At 38.2% G+C, this 12,232-nt stretch overlaps 2 protein-coding genes across 2 annotated transcripts in view; one reads left to right on the top strand and one right to left on the bottom strand.

Moving 5' to 3' along the window:
• USF3 (upstream transcription factor family member 3) overlaps window positions 1-12,232 on the bottom strand; it is an 869,396-nt gene that overhangs the window by 691,572 nt on the left and 165,592 nt on the right. The gene's annotated exons all lie outside the window — the stretch shown is intronic.
• Window positions 1-12,232, top strand: part of SIDT1 (SID1 transmembrane family member 1) — a 129,756-nt gene that overhangs the window by 1,432 nt on the left and 116,092 nt on the right. The window lies entirely within an intron of this gene.

Below are 12,232 nucleotides of genomic sequence, written 5' to 3'. Positions count from 1 at the left end.
TTGATTGGGATCCCACCATACACCTCTCTCTTTCTCATCTACAATCCCTAGAATGAGAACTCAATTTTTTTTTTAGCAATCTGTGGTGAAATAAAGCCTGAGGGAACTTATGTACCCATCTCCATTCAGAAATTCCCAAGTGTTGTGCAGTGAACACTCCCTGCCTGGCACTAAATCTCACCAAAGCATCCTTGCCTTCACCCTGTCCCTTCCTCCTCTGACTTCCAGGTTCTGTGTCCTGGCCTGAGCCAAATAATTGAGTTACAGAGAGCAATTCCATTGCAGACTCCCTAGAGTGGTTTTTTTTATTCCGTCAAACTGACCTCTCCCCTTCCGTGTATAGTATGGAACTGTTGGTGCTTACTCAGGAAGTAGACTTTTAGCCCTGTGATTGGTTCTGAACAAATAAAGTCTTAAATAGCTCCTATTGTTGGGGGTGGGGAATTGTTAATATTAGTTTTCTTCTAAATCTTTGCAAACTCAAATGAGGTGTGCAAAATAATGCATCTATACTATTTCTTGTATTTCTTTGTAGAAATACGAATTTTTCAACTGCTTTTTTTGACCTTTGTCCGAAGAATTCAATGTTTTTCTACTACTTACACGGGTTGCTGTTAAGAGTCTACCTGCTTGACTTTTCCAGAAAACTGAAAATATTGATCCCAGGGTCAATATTATATTCATTTCTACATCCCTAACATAGTGCTTAATACTAGCGAGATTTATCTATGTTTTTGAGGAGGAAAAAAACCGAATAAATAGATTAGAAATATTTAAAGAATTTTCAACTGAAGCAATGGGGTGAAAGTGATAGTGCAGTGAATAGGGTGCTTGCCTTACATGTGGCCAACCCTGGCTCAATATCCAGCACTTCTTACAGTCCTTGAGGCTGCCAGGAATGATTTCTGAGTGCAGAACCGAGTGAGCACAGCTGGGTGTGGCCCCAAAACAACCAAAAATATTGAATCTAAATAAAACACATCTGTGTTAATAAGTTGAAAGTTTGTGACTGTTTCAAATTAAACTAATTTTTATCATAACAAATTTTGATTTTGTTGTTGTTATTTTGGGGACCATACCTGGTTTACTCCTTTCTAACTCTGGTCAAGAATCAGTCCTGGCAGATTACAGGAAACATTTGTGGTGCTAAGGAGTGAACCCAGTTTGGCTGAATGCAAAGCAAGCATCTTAACCTGCTGTACTATCTTTCTGGCCCCTCTCATGAAAAAATTTTTTTGATGAAGTAAAAATTTTATATCCAAATCAAAGTTTTTAATTTGTTGAGAATAATTTCCATTTCCCCATATATGTATTAAAGTGCACTATATTTTATAAAACAGTGGCAATAATTAGCTTTAAACATATCTTTGCATAACAAATATAAAAAGTTGACAAGTCCAGTAGCTTCTAAAATATAACTAGTTTTTGTTTGTTTGTTTGCTTGCTTTGTTTTTGGACCATAGCCGGTGACTCTCAGGGGTTACTCCTGGATATGAGCTCAGAAATTGCTCCTGGCTCAGGGGACCATATGGGACGCCAGGTATAGAATCCAGGTCTGTCCTGAGTCAATCATGTGCAAGGCAAATGCCCTACCTCTGTGCTATCATCCAGCCCCAAATGAAACTAGTTTGAGAAATACAATTGAAATCATGAAATCAAAAGATAATTCGAATGTTATTTTTATGCCAATATGCTGGGATATAAGTCAGTTGTCTTCAATCTTACAATTTTCTGAGATTCCTACTTCATATGTAAATAAGACAGTTTACCCTCAAACTACAAATGGGAAATTACCCCCTTCTTCCTGTGGTCTGTATTCTCATTGATTTTTCCAGAGTTGGAATTCTTCTGATCTGTTTATTCAAATCATTTTCTATTCCTATTGATGACCTCCTTTATTCTTGATCCCCTCCCTGCCATGTATTGATTACCTCAAATAGAACACTGAGCTATTGAAGGAAACAGACTTTAATTGAAAATTTAGGATAACAATGAATTTCCAGAACACCAAAAATTATGTGATTGATGAGATTAAGTCAGAAAAATTAGCAATTGTCTCATAACAATTTATAAACTTTTTAATTTCTCTTCATCTAGAGAAATTTTAAAGTGATAGACCCTGATTTGTCACCTGACTTGGCTATCATCTCTTTGTCAACCTCCCCCCCAAAGAGGTGGCTCCCACCATTGCCATTGGCATTTTCTTATGCCAATCAGTTTTGCCCTATTCCTGACCTTAGATACACTAAACACTCTATTAAATAAAGTTCCATGTAGCAGATCTCTGAGTTATGGACCAAATGCTTGGACATAATAATTTTTCCTTTAGTCTGAGAAAAGTCTAAGTCAAGGTTTCCTCACCTGTCAGGCAATTTTCCTACTCACCCTCTTCAGAGCAAAAACGATTCTGGTTGAGGAGTGGAATATGTAAGATTGTTCCCATTTTAAAAGGTTTTCCCCCCTTTTCTCATCAAGCCCTGTTATGTTTGCCATTTTTTTCTCCTTGTCTTGAAAGTGAAAACATGTCCTAGGTTTATTCTATACTGAGAAGAACCTGTTGTGGGAGCTTTGCCCCTAAGATTTCCTGCCAGTCACTACATCTTCTCATGCCAAATGCTGACCCATTCAGCCACACAGTCAGGTATGTGCCATTTGAGTTAGCTCAGCTCAGAACCAGAAAAAGTGTCACATGCCTCCCAGACAGAGAGTAAAGTAAATAAGCAACTGCCATTAAAAATATAAAGTGCTGAAATAATGGAATGACTGGTTTAGAGAAGACTAATGAAAATAATGATTGAAAGGGCAGGTTAGACAAGGCCTGAGCTCACTTCCTTTCTCTAAAGGAGAGTGTTGGAAGAGCTCTTTTTAAAGAAGTCAGGTTTCATTGGAGCAGGAGTATTGACCTGAGCCAAGTTCAAAGGAAATCACTTTGTTGAGAAAAAAACCTCCACTGACATGTTGAATTATGACAGAGAGCATAAACTCAGGTTTATTGGGAAGTGAGATTCTCTTATAGAGCCAGGTGGTAGTTACTATCAAATATTTGAGCTAAATGGTGACAGAAAACACTTAAAATTCTAACCATAGGGCAACAAGATGTGGTCACTGTGGTTTTCAGCACAAAATTCATCACTTTACATACAGAAACCATAGATATTTTTAAATTTGAAATGTTTCTCATAAAATACTACTTTATTTTGTCTATTTAAAAAAAGTATTTCTAGGGGCTAGAGTGGTGGCTCAGCAGTGGGTGTTTGTCTTGCACATGGCTGACCTGGAGGAACCATGGTTCAATTCCCCAGCATCCCATATGGTCCTCCAAGCCAGGAGCGATTTCTGAGTACATATCCAGGAGTAACCCCTGAGTGTCATTGGGTGTGACCCAAAACTCAAAAAATGAAAAAAAAAATAAAAGAAGCATTTCTCTTATTCTTGGATACATGAGGAATAACTTCTTTTTATAATATCTATATTTAAGCACCATAGTTACAAACATATTTGTAGTTGTGTTTAAGTCACAAAAAGTACATCCCTCTTCACCACCAATGCCCCATCTCCCTCCTTTCCCACCCCCTAATTGCATTCACCAGTGTTTGTGGTAAGCTTCATATCATGGGCTGTTCTCCAGTCCACTTCTCTAATGTCTCTGGGTATTATTACCATACAGTCTCTTATTTTTCTTAAATACCTCAGATGAGTGAGACTATTCTGTGTATCTCTTTCCCCTTTTGATTAATTTCACTCAGAATAATAGTTTCCATGTTCATTCATATACAGGAAAATGTCATGACTTCATTTTTTCTGACAGCTGCATAGTATTCCATTGTGTAGATTGTACCACAGTTTCTTTATTTGGGGGGGGGGCAGCACTCAGGGGTTACTCCTGGCTCTATGCTCAGAAATCACTTCTGGCAGGCTCAGGGGACCATATGGATGCCGGGACTCAAACCACCGTCCTTCTGCATGCAAGGCAAGTTCCTTGCCTTCATGCTATCTCTCTGGCCTCAGTACCACAGTTTCTTTAGCCAATCATCTGTTGAAGGGCTTCTGGGTTGTTTCCAAATTCTAGCTATTGTAAATAGCACTGCAATGAATGTAGGAGTACAGACGACATTTTTGTATAGTGTCTTTGTGTTCCTAGGGTATATCCCTTGCAGTAATATTGCTGGATCATATGGAATTTTAATTTCCAGTTCTTTGAGAAATATCCAAATTGTTTTCCAGAAAGGCGGGACTAGATGGCATTTCCACCAGCAGTGAATGAGAGTTCCTCTTTCCCCGTATACTTGCCAGCACTGATTGTTCTTGTTCTTTGTGTGCCAGTTTTTGTGGCATGAGATTGTACCTCGTTGTTGTTTTGATTTGCATCTCCCTAATGATTACTGATATGAAACATTTTTTGTGTGCCTTTTGGCCATCTGTATTGCTTCTTTGAGAAAGTGTCTGTTCATTTCTTCTCTCAATTAGTTGATGGGGTTATTTTTTTTTTCTTGTTAAGTTCTGTCAGTACTTTATATATCTTAGATATTAGCCCCTTATCTGATGGGCATTGGGTGAATAGTTTCTCCCATTCTGTAGAGAGCCTTTGTATCCTAGTCATGTTTTAGGTGAAAAAGCCTCTCAGCTTAAAGTAGTCCCATTTGTTTATCTCTGATTTTACTTGTTTGGACAGTGCTGTTTCCTCCCTCAAGAGATCTTTAGTCTAAGTGCCATAAAGTATTTTACCTACGTGTTCTCCAATATGCCTGGTTGCAGGCCTGATATTAATTAAGGTCTTTTATCCATTTGAATTTGACCTTTGTGGATGGTGTTAGATGGAGGTCCGAGTTCGCTTTTTCACATGTGGCTGACCAGTTGTCCCAACACCACTTGTTGAAGAGGCTTTCCTTGCTCTATATTGTGTTTCTTGCACATTTATCAAAGATTAATTGATTGTATGTCTGAGGAACATTCTTTGAATACTCAACTTTATTCCATTGATCTGCGGGTGTCTTTATTCTGATACCATGCTGTTTTAATGACTATTACTTTGTAATAAAATGTAAAATTGGGAAAAGTGATGCCTCCCGTATTCTTTTTTCTAAGGGGTGTTTTAGCTATTTGTGGAGTGTTTATTCCAACTTAATTTCAGGAATGTTTAATCCACTTCTTTGAAGGAAGTCATGTTATATTTAGAGAAATTGCATTAAATCTGTACAATGCTTTGGGGAATATTGCCATTTTAATGATGCCAATTCACCCAATCTATGAATAGGATGTGTGTCTCCATTTTCTGTGTCTTCTTCTATTTCTTGAAGCAGTGTTTTGTAGTTTTCTTTGTATAGGTTTTCATCTCTTTAGTTAAATTTATCCCAAGGTATTTGAGTTTCTGTGGCAATATTGTGAATGGGATTTTTTTAATGTCCATTTCTTCTTATCATTATTTGTGTATAAGAAAGTCTTTGATTTTTTTTGCATGTTAATTTTGTAGCCTGCCACTTTGCTATATGAATCTATTGTTTTAAGAAGCCTTCTGGTAGAGTCTTTAGGGTTTTCTAAAAAGAGTAACATGTCATCTGCAAACAGTGAGAGCCTGACTTCTTTCTTTCCTATCTGGATGCCCTTGTTTTTTTTTTTTTCTTGCCTAATTGCTATGGCAAGTATTTCCAGTACTATGTTAAATAGGAGTGTCTAGAGGGGGCAGCCTTGTCTTATACCAGATTTTAGAGGAAAGGCTTTTAGTCTTCATTAAGTATATTTGCCATTGGCTTGTGGCAAATGGCCTTGTGTATATTGAGATAAGTTCCTTCCATTCCCATCTTGTTGAGAGTTTTTATCATGAATAGGTGCTGGATTTTATCAATTTCTTTCTCTGCATCTATTGGTATGATCATGTGGTTTTTATTTTTCTTTTGTTAACATGATGTATTATGTTGATTGATTTACATATGTTAAACCATCCTAATCTCTGGTATGAAACTTACTTGGTCATGGTGTATGACTTTCTTGATGAGGCGTTGGATCTTATATGTTAGGATTTTGTTAAGGATCTTTGCATCTGTGTTCATCAGAGATATTGGTCTGTAGTTTTCTTATCTGTCTGCTTTTGGTATGAGGGTGATATTAACTTTGTAAAAACTGTTTGGAGTGTTTTCATTTCTTCAGTTTCCTGGATGAACCTTAAAAGGATTGGTAGTAGGTCCTCTCAAAAGGTTTGAAAGAATTTCTTAGTGAATCCATCTTTTCTTTTTTTCTTTTTTTCTGGGCTTTTCTTTTGGGGAAGATTTTGATTACCATTTTAATTTCCTCAATAGTGATGGATCTGTTTAGATAGGCTAGATCATTCTGGTTAAACCATTGAAGATTTAAGAGTCCAAGAATTTATCCATTTCTTCCAGGTTCTCGTGTTTTGTTACATAGTTTTTCAAAGTAGTCTCTCATTACCTTTGAATCTCTGTAATATCTGTAGTGATCTCCTCCTTTTAATTTCTAATCCAGTTTATTAGGTTTCTCTCCCAAACGTTGTGAGTTTTACTAGTGGTTCATCAATCTTGTTTATTTTTTTCAAAGAACTAACTTTTGTTTTCATTGTTTTTTTTTCAGATTTCTACTTATTAATTTCAGCCCTAAGCTTTGTTATTTCCTTCTGCCTACCTATTCTATTTTTTTCTGCCTACCTATTTTTGATTCATTTTGTTTATCACTTTCTAATTTTATAAACTGTGTCATTAAGCTATTTATGTAGGCTTCTTCTTCCTTTCTGATGTGTGCTTAAAAAAACTATAAAATTTTCTCTAATGTTTTTGTTGTGTCCCACAAATTCTGATAACTTGTGTCTTTATTCTATTTGTTTCTAGGAATCTTTTAGTTTTATCTTTGATTTCATTTCTGACACACTTGTTTTACAGTAGTGAGTAGTTTAATTTCTAGGTATTAAAGTTTTTCCTCTAAGGCTCTTTGTATTCACGTCCAATTTCAGTTCATTGTGATCTGAGAAAGTAGTCTGTACAATTTCTATCATCTTGATTTTATAGAGGTATGTTTTATAGGCTAGCATGTGTTCTATCCTAGAGAATGACCTAAATGAATTGGAGAAGAAAGTTGAGAAGAATTTTTTCCTGGGGTGGAGTGCCACATATAAATATATATGTATGTATGTTTATATATATACATATACATATATATATTCAAGGCCACTTTCTTCCATTTGTCCTTTCAAAGCTAGTATATTCTTGTTGGGCTTCAGCCTGGTTGACCTATCAAGGGTGGTGTTGAGGTTTTCCACTATTATTTTGTTGATATTGATATCTTCTTTCAAATTTTTCAACAACTGTATTAAATATTTGGTTGGTCCCTCATTGGTGCATATCACATTGGGGATTGAGTTTTTTTCTGTTGTATATATACCCTGTTTATACGAAATCTCCATCTTTGTTCCTTATAACTTTTAAGTCTAAAGTTTTTGTTATCTGATATTAATATGGCTACTCCAGCTTTTTTAAGAGAGTGTTTGCTTGGATGATTGTCCTCCAACCTTTGATTTGAGTCAGAAGTGTTTCTTGTAGGCAGCAGAATGTTAGATTCAGCTTTCTGATTATTTTGCCACTCTGTGTCTCTTAGTTGACTGATGTTGAGAGAGATAATTGTCATGGGAGTTAGTGCCATCTTTATGTAGGAGTTTGGTGTGTCTATTGATCTGTGTTGTCTTAAAGTAGACCTTTCAGTTTGTCTTTTTTTTTTCTGGTTTTTGGGCCACACCCGGTGGTGCTCAGGGGTTACTCCTGGCTGTCTGCTCAGAAATAGCTCCTGACAGGCACGGGGGACCATATGGGACACCGGGATTCGAACCAACCACCTTTGGTCCTGGATCGGCTGCTTGCAAGGCAAACGCTGCTGTGCTATCTCTCCGGGCCCTCAGTTTGTCTTTTAAGGCTTGTTTTGAGTCTGTTGGTTGAAGTGCTCTAGGTGAAGCATTAATTTTGTTAAGTTATTTTCACCACATCCCACCACTCCCTTTAGGCCTTCAGGGTTTTTTGTGATAAGTATGTTGTAAATCTTAAGGATGTGCTTTGAATGTAATTTCTCTTTTTGATCTTGCTGATTTTGGTATTCTATCCCTATCTCTGGGATTTGTGATTGTGACTAGAATGTCACTTTTTGTACTTTTCTTTGGATCTCTTTTAGCTGGTACTCTTCAGGCATGCAGTGTTTATTTGCATGCATTATTTAGCTCTGGTAGTTTCTCTGCAGTGATGTGCTTAACTATTGATTCTTCATGGGGATTTTCTTCCTGGGTCTTGGGACCCCAATGATTTTTATGTTGTTTCTGTTGAGTTTATCAAAGACTGCTATTTTTGTCTTTTCACTTTTTGTTTTATTTTTAAACAATTTTATATATACATGATTGTGTTTGGGTTTCAGTCATGTAAAGAACACCACCCATCACCAGTGCAACATTCCCATCACAAATGTCCCAAATCTCCCTCCTCCCCACCCAACCCCCGCCTGGACTCCAGACAGGCTTTCTATTTCCCTTGTACATTCTCATTATTAGGATAGTTCAAAACATAGTTACTTCTCTAACTAAACTCATCCCTGTTTGTGGTGAGCTTCATGAGGTGAGCTCTAACTTTCAGCTCTTTTCTCTTTTGTGTCTGAAAGTTATTATTGCAAGAATGTCTTTCATTTTTCTTAAAACACATAGATGAATGAGACCATTCTGCGTCTTTCTCTCTCTCTGACTTATTTCACTCAGCATAATAGATTCCATGTACATCCATGTATAGGAAAATTTCATGACTTCATCTCTCCTGACAGCTGCATAATATTCCATTGTGTATATGTACCACAATTTCTTTAGCCATTCATCTGTTGAAGGGTATCTTGGCTGTTTCCAGAGTCTTGCTATGGTAAATAGTGCTGCAATGATTATAGGTGTAAGGAAGGGATTTTTGTATTGTATTTTTGTGTTCCTAGGGTATATTCCTAAGAGTGGTATAGCTGGGTCATATGGGAGCTCGATTTCCAGTTTTTGAAGGAATCTCCATATTGCTTTCCATAAAGGTTGAACGAGATGGTATTCCCACCAGCAGTGGATAAGAGTTCCTTTCTCTCCACATCCCCACCAACAATGCTTGTTCTCATTCTTTGTGATGTATGCCAATCTCTGGGGTATGAGGTGGTACCTCATAGTTGTTTTGATTTGCATCTCCCTGATGATTAGTGATGTGGAGCATTTTTTCATGTGTCTTTTGGCCATTTGTATTTCTTCTTTGTCAAAGTGTCTATTCATTTCTTCTCCGGATTTTTGATGGGATTAGATGTTTTTTTTCTTGTAAAGTTCTGTCAGTGCCTTGTATATTTTGGAGATTAGCCTCTTGTCTGATGGGTATTGGGTGAATAGTTTTCCCCACTCAGTGGGTGGCTCTTGTATCCTGGGCGCTATTTCTTTTGAGGTGCAGAAGCTTTTCAGCTTAATATGTTTCCATCTGCTAATCTCTGCTTTCCCTTGCTTGGAGAGTGCAGTTTTCTCTTTGAAGATGCCTTTAATCTCAATGTCCCGGAGTGTTTTATCTACATGTTGGTCTATATATCTTATGGTTGTTGTTGTTAAGTCTTCTCAGTGTTAAGGGAAGTCTCTTTTGAGCAGGACGATGTCTGAGCGGTGGTAGGGTCTACCGTGGTAGAGGATTACTTCCAGGTGATGTTATAGACAAATCTCACAATTAAGGGGCAATACAGCAAGCCCTGTCCAGTAAGCAGGTCATTGTTCTTGTTGTCTTCTCAGTGTTAAGGTGTGTTTCTTTTGAGTAGATAGATGTCAGAGCAGCTGTAGGGTCTTCCCTGGTACAGGAATGCCACCAGGTAATGTTATATACAACCTTGTATGTTTTGTAAATATCTTCTGTAGATCAAGGGGTGAATGGAGAATGCCCATTCTTCTGAGGCCTGTGCCTGGTCTTTATGTCAATGTTCAGGGTGTAAGGTCTCATTGCACTACAAGATTTGTGTGTTCCCATCTCTATTAGATAAGAACCTATTGGTATATATCGTATTTTCCCATTTTAGTGTGCCTAAGCAAACAAGAAATAAAGCCACGTGGTGCTATCAGATATATGGGGGCATAAGAATATTTACAACAAGACCCATAGACCTGGTTCAAACACAAGTACTAAACTGAGGGATTCTTTCACACCAAATTCCATATTGAGCAGTTCATAAAGAGAAGATAAAAAAACATGGGGGGGGGGATCGTCACTGTATAAGAAAATATTCAGCAAAAGTTTATAGACATCAAAGAAAACACCCAGACAATGTTGAAAACATTTGTGTCACTTTTATGCCTTTTAAAATAGTTGGGTGGGTGTTAACTACAGGACACCACTTTGGTCTGTGTCTTAGGACTCTACAGTACTTAAGTTAGAAAGGGTAAATGGGGAGTAATGATGATAAAAGATGATTAAAGAAGTTAAAGAGAAATATGAACTTATGAAGGGGTATGCAAAAAAGCAGAGTACAAAATAGACATTCTGCATACGTAAAAATATAATTCAATGATAGTGAGTACTATTAATGTTTCTTGTATGAGTACTATTAATGTTTCATGTGCGCGCGGGGGCTATTGCCCAGGCATGTGGCCCGGGAAAGCCCTGGAGATCTGGAGCAAGGCGGTAGAGGAGTGCTGGGGTTACCCAAGTCCCGCACCCCCACTAGGCCTGGTCAAGCAGGCCTCCGGCATGGCAGGGGCCCGCCCAACCTCCTCCTGCTAGATTCCCGGCTCCAAGAAAGGAGAGATCCTTCAAGAAGCTGGGAGACCAGAAGTTCAGAGCCCCACCCAGACCCTCCCTAAGGAGCTGAATGGATAGTGGGGAAAGGCCTAGGGTACCTTCAAGCTCCACCAAGTGACCCAACTCACCGGCTTGCCCAGGCATGTGGCCCGGGAAAGCCCTGGAGATCTGGAGCAAGGCGGTAGAGGGGTGCTGGGGTTACCCAAGTCCCGCACCCCCACTAGGCCTGGTCAAGCAGGCCTCCGGCATGGCAGGGGCCCGCCCAACCTCCTCCTGCTAGATTCCCGGCTCCAAGAAAAGGTATATATCTTATGGTTTCAGGTCTGATATCGAGGTCTTTCATCCATTTGGATTTAACCTTCATACATGATGTTAGCTAGGGGTCTAAGTTCAATTTTTTGCAAGTGGCTAGCCAGTTCTGTCAACACCACTTGTTGAAGAGGCTTTCTTTGCTCCATTTAGGATTTCTTGCTCATTTATCAAAAATTAGGAGATTGTATGTCTGTGGAACATTCTCAGAGTATTCAAGCCTATTCCACTGATCTGAGGGCCTGTCTTTATTCCAATACCATGCTGTTTTGATAACTATTGCTTTGTGGTACAGTTTAAAGTTGGGGAAAGTAATTCCTCCCATATTCTTTTTCCCAATGATTGTTTTAGCTGTTCTAGAGTGTTTATTGTTCCAAATGAATTTCAAAAGTGCCTGATCCACTTCTTTGAAGAATGTCATGGGTATCTTTAGAGGGATCACATTAAATCTGTACAATGCTTCGGGGAGTATTGCCATTTTAATGATGTTAATCCTGCCAATCCATGAGCAGGGTATGTGTTTCCATTTCCGCGTGTCCTCTCTTGTTTCTTGGAGCAGAGTTTTATAGTTTTCTTTGTATAAGTCCTTCACATTTTTACACTTTTTGTTTTGTTTTGTGGTCATACCTGGCAGCACTCAGGGTTTACTCCTGGCTCTGTGCTCAGAAGTCGCTCCTGGCAGGTATGGGGAAGCATATGGATGCCGAGATTCAAACTACCATCTGTCCTGGATTGGCTGTGCATGAGGCAAACTCCCTTCTGTTGTGCTATCTCTCCAGTGCAAGTCTTTTCACATTCTTATGAGGATTTTTTTCCATTGTTTAATTATTTGTTTTAAGACTCTTTTCCAATATCTTCTGTTGTATGAAATTGTTATGCATCTCATCTTCCAGCTTATAGATTCTTTACTCAGCTGCTGTTACTCTGTTGGAGAGGCTTTCTAGTGACCTTTTCATTTCACCTTACAAGTTTTTCAACCCTGTTATTTCAGTTTGGAGTTCTCTCATTTCTATTTTCATATCCTCTTGATTCCTATTTTTGGTTTGTTCCATGCTTTCTTTGAGTTCTATAAGGATTCTACATATTTATTCTCTAAATTCCTTATCTGAGAGGTTTAAGAGGTCATTAGCAACTTTTGGGTCATGAAGAGCTGCCAC

Source organism: Suncus etruscus, chromosome 13, assembly GCF_024139225.1.
Source record: "Suncus etruscus isolate mSunEtr1 chromosome 13, mSunEtr1.pri.cur, whole genome shotgun sequence".
Taxonomy (NCBI): domain Eukaryota; kingdom Metazoa; phylum Chordata; class Mammalia; order Eulipotyphla; family Soricidae; genus Suncus; species Suncus etruscus.
This window is presented reverse-complemented; position numbering and strand designations above follow the sequence as displayed.